Source organism: Rattus norvegicus, chromosome 9 (assembly GCF_036323735.1).
Source record: "Rattus norvegicus strain BN/NHsdMcwi chromosome 9, GRCr8, whole genome shotgun sequence".
Classification (NCBI taxonomy): Eukaryota; Metazoa; Chordata; class Mammalia; order Rodentia; family Muridae; genus Rattus; species Rattus norvegicus.
In genome coordinates, this window is record NC_086027.1 from 94,306,953 (window position 1) to 94,307,684 (window position 732).

The window sequence follows — 732 nt, forward strand, 5'->3', positions numbered from 1 at the left end:
TCCCAAACCACCAGGAGTGAAATCAATGTGGCTTTATTGACTAAGAAAGCACTCTACCACTAAGCCACATCCCAGCACTAACACAGTCTTGAGTCTAGTGAGAAATCTGGCCATATTAAATTGTTTCCTCTCATCCTAATACTGTCATCTCAGTTGGTACAAGCTGAGCGTCCCTAACACAAAAATCCAGACTACAGAGGCCAGAGTCCTGGCTCTGCAGTTCAGGAGACTTGCCGCTCTTCTTGAGGGTCCAATCAGTTCCCCATTACACACATTGGGCAGCTCATACCCACCTGTAACTCCAGCTTCCTCTTCTGGTCTCTGAGGGCACACCTACTCTCACATGGATGACACACACACACACACACACACACACACACACACACACACACACACATTAAATCTGTAAAACCTATGTGTCATCCTAAAGTGTGCACGAGAAGAGAATCAGTGATGAGTGTATTTAATAACATTCCAGTCAATTAAAAAAAGTGTGGAATCTATCATGTTTCAAAATCAGAAACTTTTTGAGCACAGACATGAGCCATAGATGGAAAATTCACACCATGAAACCATTTCAGCTACAAAACAGGTAGGGTAATGCATGGTCCCAGCATTCAGCAGACAGAAGCAGGAGGATCAGGAGGCCAGTGTGGACTTCACAGTGAGACTGTCTCAAAATAGCACCTGACTGAGAAAGGGTATGGGTATTTATGTTGTAGACTACGTAAT

The 732-nt window shown here is 44.0% G+C and overlaps 1 protein-coding gene across 21 annotated transcripts in view; it reads left to right on the forward strand.

Moving 5' to 3' along the window:
- Positions 1 to 732, forward strand: part of Armc9 (armadillo repeat containing 9) — a 126,098-nt gene that overhangs the window by 56,461 nt on the left and 68,905 nt on the right. The window lies entirely within an intron of this gene.